Source organism: Pteropus alecto, unplaced genomic scaffold (assembly GCF_000325575.1).
Source record: "Pteropus alecto unplaced genomic scaffold, ASM32557v1 scaffold68, whole genome shotgun sequence".
Lineage (NCBI taxonomy): Eukaryota > Metazoa > Chordata > Mammalia > Chiroptera > Pteropodidae > Pteropus > Pteropus alecto.
In genome coordinates this window covers 7,706,879-7,715,717 of record NW_006441386.1, presented here as the reverse complement: position 1 = coordinate 7,715,717, position 8,839 = coordinate 7,706,879, and the positions used below count along the sequence as shown (strand labels likewise).

At 54.7% G+C, this 8,839-nt stretch overlaps 1 protein-coding gene across 1 annotated transcript in view; it reads left to right on the top strand.

Moving 5' to 3' along the window:
* Window positions 1-7: 7 nt before the first annotated feature.
* Window positions 8-8,839, top strand: part of SH2B2 (SH2B adaptor protein 2) — a 22,227-nt gene continuing 13,395 nt past the window's right edge. Inside the window, exon 1 of the mRNA XM_006918581.3 lies at window positions 8-121. The gene's annotated coding sequence lies outside the window, so the exon portion shown is untranslated. The remainder of the gene's footprint in view (window positions 122-8,839) is intronic.

Genomic DNA, 8,839 nt, shown 5'->3' with positions numbered 1-8,839 from the left:
TCCCAGAGGGAGCCCAAACCCGCCGCGGGCCATGAGCCTCCGGGCCCCGGGAGCCCGGCCGCGGTCCGGGCAGCGCTCCGCCGGCGCCCGGGTCCGCCCGGCTTCAGCTGCGCGCCTGTAGGTACGGCCTGCTTGTATTCAGTTCCCTCGTCCCCTTGTCCATCACTCTGGACCCCATCCGTCCCTGAGGGCTTGCATGTGTGTGAGCACCACTGCCCTGAGAAGCGCGGCCGCACGCGCTCCTGTCCGCGCGTGTTGTCTTTGTGTGCGCGGTGGGAGGGAGCGCAAAGGAGGAGATGCGCCCCCGGCGAGGTTTGGCTCCCCAGCCCACAAGACAAGGATAGCCGGAGTAGCGAGAGGAGCCGGAGTAGCGAGAGGGGCCGAAACGCCTCCGGAGCAGCTGCGCCGGGCGACCCCTCCTAGGGCCCAGGGCCTGCGGTGGGGCGAACGCAGCGGGCCCTCTGGAGGAGGGGTCTCTGGCTGGGGCTGAGGGGTGCCTGGGTCTCGTCTCTAGGCTGCGGAGGCGTAGGAGGGCCAACCTGGAATGAGGGTGCTGGCCACCGAAGGGACACTATCCAGACCACATTCTCCGGGCCGACACGCCCTCCATTCTGCCCAGGCCTTCTTTCTCATGGTCACCATTGTCGACTCGCCCACCCTGGGAGCTCTCCCGCAGTCCTGGATAGTGGGGAGGACCGCTGTGGGTACCCGAGGAGAGGCTGGCGCCTTTAAGAAGGGGCGGGTTCGTGCTCTCCATTCAGGCCTTTCGGCCTGGCCATTGATGAACCTGCAGGCAGAGCGGGCCCCCCGAACCGCGCCAGCCCAGCGGGCCAAGACCAAGAAGAGAGGAATCCGTCCGGGCCCCCAGCAGCCCACGAAGTAAGGTCTTCAGGGAGAGATGTCTGCACTGACAAGCCCCTCCAGGAACCTTGCAGGGCAGACAGGACAGCCTTAGGAGTGAACTTGGATAAGTCAGAAATTTTGTTCACATTGAGATAGTGCAGAGGAGAGGAGTCAAACCTGAGTTGAACTCTACCTCTGCCCTTTGAGCTTCCATTATCTACTCTGTAAAATGGAGGTGGTGCTGCCTACTTCCTAGCTAGGTGACCAGCAAGAGTTGCCCCCTCCAACACAGGTCACTGAGCATGGGGTGAGCAAGCACCTCTGGGAGGGCAAGAGGAACAAGGGAGTGGTTATCCCCAAGAGGCTTTGGCTGCCTCAGTTGGAGGTGTGATCTGAACGCCCCCAAACACGCCATCCCCACTTGGAACAAATCTCTTCCCTTCCAGCCATCCTGCTCCATCTAGGGGGCCAGTGGTTGAGAAGCAACATAAAACCTTTCAGTTCTAAGAACTTTGGAAGAGGTCTGGCAGTGGGGGCAGTGCTGTTAGGCTGGTGTAGATCTGAGCGTTTGTGGGGGTCTCAGAGGCAGAGTTTGCCATTAGCTGCTTCTTTCTACTCTTCTCTCACTCTAGAGGGTGTGAATGATGGCAGGCAAGAGATGGTGATGCAATTTAGTTGAATGATTCTAATTAATCGAGGTTTAATGCATACACTTCTTATTGTGAAAATCTGTCTAAAGTTTCTAACCCCCGCTCCCTATTTAGTGGGTCTCCTAGGGAGAGACCTTGCACTCACACTCAAGGGCAGGCTGACATTCCTAGGAGGTGTTGGAGGTATGACCCCTATCGAGGTGGAACCTGGGCCCCGCCCCACCCCCAGAGCTGAGCATTTGGTTTCAAGCTGACTTGCACCCACTAAGGGCATCTGTGCTGTTTCTCATGTAATCTGCACAACAACTCTGTGGGTTTGGTACTATTATTATCCCCATTTTACAGAGAAGGAAGGAGATTCAGGGAGGTGAAATGACCAAAATCACTCAACCAACAAGCCAGGCCTCCAAACTACTCTCTGACAAGAGCCTGCTTCTTACCTCTTGCTCTGTCTACCCATCCTGGGTTGCAGGAAATTGGGGGTTTAAGGGCCTCAGACCTCCTGGCTGCTATCTTCATGGGGTTCTGGTCCAGTCTTTGGGACTGCCACGCTTTCTGCTCCTTACTGTCCACGTGGAACTGGAGGGGTTGTGGCAGCTTTGGAGTCTGGGAAGGTTTCTCTTCCCCCTTCACCTGGTTGGGTCTGTTTTTATCTCTGTGCTCTGTCCCAGAGGAGAGCAGGTGTGACTCCTCAACATCTAGAGGAGGATGCAGCCACACCTGTTTAAGCAGAGTGAGGCAGGGCATCTGTGTGTGGGAGTACAGCATTTTTTGGCTCCTCTGAGTTAAGTAGTGTTTGGGCCCCATTCTCCAGTACTTCTGACCCTCTGTGTATAATAGTACCCACCTGGGTCTTACGGTGGGTATAACACCTGGCTGGAGGCTCACGGACTGGTGGAGAAGACAGGCCAAAGCAGTGTGGTGTTGTGGAGGGGCAGGGGGGCAAGTGGAAGCAGGGACAGGATAAAGGGGCCTCACCAAGGCCTCCAAGGCCTCCGTGGGCTCCAGGCCTGCCAACTATTGGAGCAGAGGAGTGGGAGCAGGTGTGGCAATGGCAAGCTGAGTGCTGAGACTCTGAGCTGAGGACAAGCAGGAGCTGGAGGAAGAAAATATATTAGAACACGGATGTGGTGAGTTTGAGGTGACTGGAGATCAGCCAGGCAGGGAGTTCAATTGCTCGGAGAAAGGCTCAGGAAACCTTTATAAGCATCAATGGTACCTAGAGTTCTGGGATACTCAGAACTGAGGGGAAGCATGGTAGATGTGTCATGAAAAAGCCAGAAGGCAAACTAGTAGACTGAGTAGTGGGAGTTGAGGGGGACATCCTGCAGGTTTCGGAGACTAGGCCAGGGAGGTCTGGGATAGGTATGAATCAGGGCCAAGGTGAGATCCATGACACTGGAAGAGAGAGAGAGACTGTGAGGTTCAGGCCAAGGCTGAAAAGGGGGTGACTCTGCTTTACAATCCCAGGACGGCTGGGAAGGTACTGCTAGAGCCATAACAGCTTTCTCTCTACCTACAGAGCCAGCCCAGGAACTGTCCAGCACCAGGTGCTCCTGAAGGCAGATGGGCTTTCCTCCTAAGCCCCCAGGCCCTGGTGGAGCTTATTGTCCTGGGCCTCACTCCCTGTTTATCTGACGTCCACTTTCTATAGGATTCCCCTGCTCTCTAGCCTGTTAGAGCACCCCTTCCTCTGAGGGTGGGCATCTCCATTCCTGAGTCAGGGCCCAGGTAACCCCACTGTGCCCTAGGAGGGAGCTCTCCAGGGCCTATTAGGATTAGTGTCTGCTACAGAAAGGGGTAGATCTGAACTTGGCTCCATATTCCCCTCCCATCCATCTGTGACCCTGGACCCGCCAGCATGGCTCCTGACACAGTGGGAGCCCAGCACAAATCCAGACTAATGGGCCAGTTGCCTCCCTTGCCAAAACTCCATTTCCTCATCTGTACAATGGGAGAATCCTCTCCTCCTGGCAGGGAAGATATGAGGAGAAAGGAGTTTTAAATAGGGTTGTAGCCCAATTAGATGTGGGTTCTAGAAAGATAACCTTGGTCACACTGCAGAACTTTCATTTGTCAGGGGTTGAGAGGACAGTGGGAAGCAGGAGCCGGCCTCTGTGGACATCTGCCCAGAGCAGTGGGAGGAAAAGAGAAAATGGATGCAAGACATTTAAGAACTAGAAGCAAAAGAACTTTATTTTTTAAACAAATAACTCCTTTAATCCTCATGACAGTCCTCTGATAACAGTCAGTGCTGGTATTACCCTCCATTTTTAACAGATGAGGAAACTGAAGCCCTAAGAGGCTGAAACACTTACCTGCAATGACACAGCTATGAAGCAGGAGAGTTGAGATTCAAACCCTGGTCATCTGGAGCCATATTTCAGGCTTTTAACCACTCCATCTGGTCATTTGACACATGTCTCCATGTGTCAAATGACCAGATGTGGAGGTAGGGAGACAAACTGGAGGTTTGCACATCCCAGAGCCAGCAGAGCTTGTCCAGATTTGGAGAGTCAGTGAAAGCTAAGGGGCTCAGCAGAAGGGCTTCCACCTTCCCACGGTGACAGAGGTTGGGGTCGTATGAAAGGCATGAGGAGGGTGCACTGAGCACAGAGCTCCTCTACCAACTTTTAACAGCTGCCTCCCAGTAGTGCTTCTTGGCAAAGGCCTTGGATCATGAAGCAATCTGTGTGAGAGAACAGGATAGTCCCAGTTTATAGCTATGGAAACTGATGTTCAGAAAAGCCAGAACTACCTGAATGCCCCCTCCTCACTCACCCATACAGCAGAGTCCCAAGAGCTCTTAATCTGCACCTGTCCCTGTCACTAGTCAGAGTGACGTCCTCCCACACCCACTCTTCAGCAAAGTTCCAGCAAGTTCAAAGGTGTTAAGACCAGAATCATGCCACTTCTGCCTTTTAGTAGGGTCGTGGGGTAAGCACAGATATTCTAGGTAGGAAGGGTTGGGGAATTCCAGCCACATCTCATTCTTATAGGAGGCCTTGGTTCAGAGCCTGCCCTGTGGGGACACTTCTGGGGGTTGGGTAGGATAAGGTGGGGAGTAGACTTGAGAATCAATCTCCAGGTACCCACAAATGAAACAGAATGCGCCCTGTGTTCTCTGTGCCTCCATCTGCAGGGAAGAGGGATTCAGGCAGCCAGCAGGCAGAAGGCACTCCTGGCTGAGGGAATGGCCTGCCCAAAGGTTGTCTGTGTTCTGCAGGAGAAAGGTTGCAGAGAAGGGGCTGGAGGGGACAGTCCCACAGAGACCAGGAGTGCAGCTGGAAAAACAGCAGAATGGAGGATGAAAAGAGCCTTCCTTGTCAAGTGTGGGGCTTAATGGTCCAGGCTAGGTCAGTGGTCCTGAGAAGCCCAGAGGACAGGATATCAGTGGGCATAGTTAGTGCTAGCTTCCCGAGGGGCAGGGAAGACCCATGTGAGGCCTTGTTTCTTCTTCCTGTATTGGGAGCCCAAAGAAGAGGCCTCAGTTTCCCCATCGTGAATAGTTCATGAGTAGGGACACCCTATCCCAGGGCAATACATCCTTACTTCTGACCCTCACCATCCCTTCCTGCACTTGGTTGTGTTGCTGCCTTTCTGAGCAGGGAACTGAGTGAGATGCAGGAGAAGGGAGGCCGGGGGTGGTGGGTAGGGGGCGGGGGGTAGGTCTTCGTGGTGGAAGATGCTGCCCAAGTCTTGCCCAGGGGTAACCCCGTGAGGCAGCCTTTCAGGTTGCTGCTGGGGAGCTAGTTTGCATTGCTAGATTTCCTTCCTTTCCCTGAGGGTCTGTTGTCTGTGGTGGGGAGGCTGGCTACATCTGGGGCTCCCAGAAAACACTGATGCAGGATTCCCTGCAGATATGAGCCAGGCAGTTACCCACCCTCACCATCGCCCTCTGCATGGTGTATTGATTGGTCGTGCACCCATTAGCAGGGGCAGCTAGACTGCCTCATCAATATTTTAAGGAATGACCTGGCCGTAGGATCCGGAACTGCGTGGTGCTGTGGGGCTGACGACTGACTGTTTTTTTTCTTTTCCAATTGTCAGAGCTATTTTTACCACCGGAAGGCCAGCCGCCCCCTCTCCCAGGCCTCTAACCTGGTGGGGATGGGGGAGGGTCTCCTGTCTGGGTTCCTGGCCCAGGATTAGGAAAGGCCTTAGCTTGGAAAGGCGACAGGCAGGGAGGGACTGGATTAGGCTTCCCCTGCCTCCCCCTTCCTGAAGCCCATCCCATCCTATTGCTGTTCTGGCAAGATGGGAACAAAAAACATTTTTCCAGGAGAAGAAGCCAGACAGCCCAGCTGAGTCTCAAAAAACCCCTAGGTGATGATTGAGGGAGGGTGATTCTTCCACCCATGGCCCCTGGGGAGCCAGCACCTGCTCCCCAGACCTGGTGGGCTCCCATTGTCTCCAGGCCCAATCCTCAGGAAGCCTATAAAAGTGAGAAGTGGCCCCCTGCCTGCTCCTGCTCCCAGTAGAAAGACAGGGGGTCCCAGTCTTCAGTGTCCAAGGCCATCACAGTCAGGGACCCCTAGAGATCACTGTTCCAGCACCCCATTTTACTGATGGGACACCAGGGCCTGGGAAGACCCAAGGCCTGGCCCGAGACAGAGCCCAGATCTCCCCACGTCCTATCCCACACTGACCCACCCTTACTCACAGGTCTCTTCTGGTTTCCTGGGGCCATAGGAAACTCAGGTTCCACAGGGACCATGGAAACTCAGAGAGGAAGGGCCTGTGAGGTAGGAAGCCTTCCTGGAGAAAAAGAGTCTTTTACAGTCTTAAAGGCCAAGTAGAATTTGAATAGTCGGCCGAGTAAGGAAAGCAGTGTCTGTAGGAGAGTGACACAGGCAAACACAGGTGGGAATTCCAAGGAGCCACTGAAGGAGGGACAGCCCAGGCAGGCTGGATTCAATACATAAACCTGCCAGGTCACCCCCAACAGTGGGGGGCCAGGTGAGTTTGTCTACTCAGCTTCTGGTACCTCTGGGTTCCCCTCCCCATGAGGCCCTGCTTTTCCCACATCTGGGTCTGGTCACCTGCAGAATGGCAGAGGGCTTTGTCTGATTGATGGGTTGTCACACCGGCTGGTCCGTAGAGAGGGCTGGAAATGCCTTCTGGCTGCACCCAGAGGTTAGGGGAGTCCCAGACTGCCCATGGTTGCACATGGATTATAGCATTGCAGAGACTGCCTCTTCCTTCTGGAGGATGGAGAAGGAACTTGTCCCAATTTTTAAAGCAAGGAAACTGAGGCTCAGAGATGAGAGTTATGGTCAACATCACTCACCAAGAGAGCGGTGGGGTCAGACCTTGAGCCCGGATCAGCCAAAGTCCCTACACTTGGTCTCATCCTCAGTTCTAGCCTACAGTACATCCTTGCCCTGGCTGGGGCCAAGCCCTCTTCCATGTGACCTGCAGCCTCACCTTTGCAGAGAGCCATGTCTGGGCCTCAGTCTCCCCATCTGTAATTAAGTATGGGGCTCCTTGTTGACCCTGTTGCTTGTGACTTTGACCTCTGGCTACTCATCCCCCTCCACTTCTGTGTAGCCCCAGCTGGACCCAGGGGACACTGAAGGCTGCTGTGCTGGGCATCAGGCCCTTAGGCTCCTGGTCAGCCAGCAAAAATGGTAGGGGAGGTCAAGGCAGGATCAACCTCCCAGTGCCTCCCAGTCTAGTCCCTGTCTAGCACATGGCCACAGCCACCAGACCCTTGGCAGATTCCTCTCTGAGTGCCTCCCCTACCTCCATTGAGAGCAAGCTGGGGCCCACATGTGAGAGCCTCTCCCCAGGGCCCTGTCCACTCCACCCCTTCTCTGTGCCAGGAATATTGTTAGCTAGCAGGATGAGCGGGGAAGGACAGGGAATGCCTGAGGATGGGGTACTGGGACTGACTTTCCGTCCCCACGTGCCCCATGTGGGAACAAAATTGTGTCAAATAGGTGTTCGCACTTGGTACTGGCTCTAGTGCTAGCCCTTCCTAAACTGCCATGTCACTCAGTCTGACCCTCCTGGTGGTCTCAGTGGTACAAGGGGGAAAGTGGCCACTGTGGGGAGCACTACCCTGCTGGGTAAATGAATAGGCTTGGAGCACGGGGACAGGCCCTCAGGGGCTTAGCTGTAGGGCTTTTTCCCCATTCCCACCCAAAAAAATGTTCCCCTCCACAAGGCCTCCACTCTCTACCTTCCCTGGAGGCCTTGGCGGTGGTGACAGGTGCATTTCTGCCTCCACTTCCATTCCCGACAAATGACTCAGGCCTTCCTTTCCCCCTCGAGGAGTACGTATGCCAAATTGGCGAGACACATGGAAACAGATACCTGAAGTGCCCTGCAATTGCACCTTGCTAGTGGGATGTATAGGAAGGGACTGTGGGAGGTCAGAGGAGACAGTCATGCCACCTGACAGTGGAAGCGGGGGGAGGTTAGGGAAGGCTTTCTGGAGGAAGTGGCCACTGAATTAATTATTGAAGAATTAGGAGTTAGGCAGATGATGAAAGAAGAAGGAGTAGAGCAAGGAAAAGGCCGACCATGAGCCAAGCTTGTAAGTACCTCAGCAACTATTCTCCCCAACCCGTCTCCCATGTCCTGATAAGTCTGCCTCCAAGGTTTTGCTCAGACATGCAGGAAAGGCACTCTTTACCCACTTCATGTCAGGAAGCCCACTGCAGGCCCCTCCTTCTCCAGGAACCCCCACCCATCCCGCCCCAGCTCCCTGCTGCTCTCTCTCCCAATACCAGCAGAGTCTAAGGAGACCTGCTGGTTTAGAAAACTGTCCTCTGTGCTAAGTGCTCTCATCAAGTGGTTCATTTTCTCCCTGAGGTTGTCCTGTGGTTATTGACTGCAGATCGATGGCTGAGGTTGCCCCAAGGTGAGAGGGAATTCCCACGGTGCCCTATGGCCCAGAGCCCCACAGATGATCTCACAGAAGTGGAACAGCTATTTTTGCCTAATGTTTAATTACAGAGTTTGGATCCCAGAGGAGGGAGGAGATGGTGCTCCTAGGGGTTGCAAGGCCTAAGCCAGGAAATGTGGAATTCTGGGAGAGCAGCTGAGGGCATGACCCTCCACCTCTGTTCCCCTAACATTGGGCTGGCCCCCTCACACAGGCTCCCCAAGGCAGGGCAGAATCACATCACCGCTTTATTCTCCGTTGGTAATTTCACCCTAGCCTTGGAATGTGCATAAGCACAGTGCGCTTGGCCTGTACCGCAGGGATGATGGCCACATTGGGGGACAAGGGGGCAAGGCTCCCAAATAACCGGACATACACCAGGTAGTTTGGCAGTCCAGAGTGATGGGGGGCTGGGAATAAGGAGGAGGAAGCTGGGGTGAGGAGACAGCTGGCA